The sequence below is a fragment of the Mandrillus leucophaeus genome, unplaced genomic scaffold (genome assembly GCF_000951045.1).
Source record: "Mandrillus leucophaeus isolate KB7577 unplaced genomic scaffold, Mleu.le_1.0 Scaffold1048, whole genome shotgun sequence".
Taxonomy (NCBI): Eukaryota; Metazoa; Chordata; class Mammalia; order Primates; family Cercopithecidae; genus Mandrillus; species Mandrillus leucophaeus.
This window is the reverse complement of record NW_012098632.1, coordinates 157,166-157,701: the sequence shown is the minus strand read 5'-3', so window position 1 is coordinate 157,701 and position 536 is coordinate 157,166.

Genomic DNA, 536 nt, shown 5'->3' with positions numbered 1-536 from the left:
CAGTTGATATGTCAGAGCCCCTCAAATAAGCAGAAGGCTGGTGCCTTTGAGAAAAGACCCTATAATTCACTCCGAGATACATTCTTTTTACAGGCTTTTCCCAGAGGAATGTTTAGGCATTTATCGCTGTGCACTGGGGAATGGAATACCCCAAATAATCTGGGAGCTCAACTTTAATGTCTTTAATCCTGTCAAAGTTTACCCTGGGGTTAATACTTTGTTGTAACCTGTATAAAAATCTGTCCCTACACTAAATGTAGTGAAGATATTCTACTATATTATTTTAAAGAGATGAGTACAATAGCATTTTTTTTTTACAAGAGATGAGTACGATTGCATTTTTTCCTTACAGATAACCCATTGTTCTTAAATTATTTTCTAAATCGTTTTCCTTTACCCACTGATCTGTAATGTTGCCTCTGCCGTACATACGTTCAGGGTTTTCTATTCTGTTCCAAAGTTGTAGTTTACTACCCCTGTCTCAACATCCCGACTCTCTCAACATCCTGACTCTCTCCATTAAAATAACTCTAATA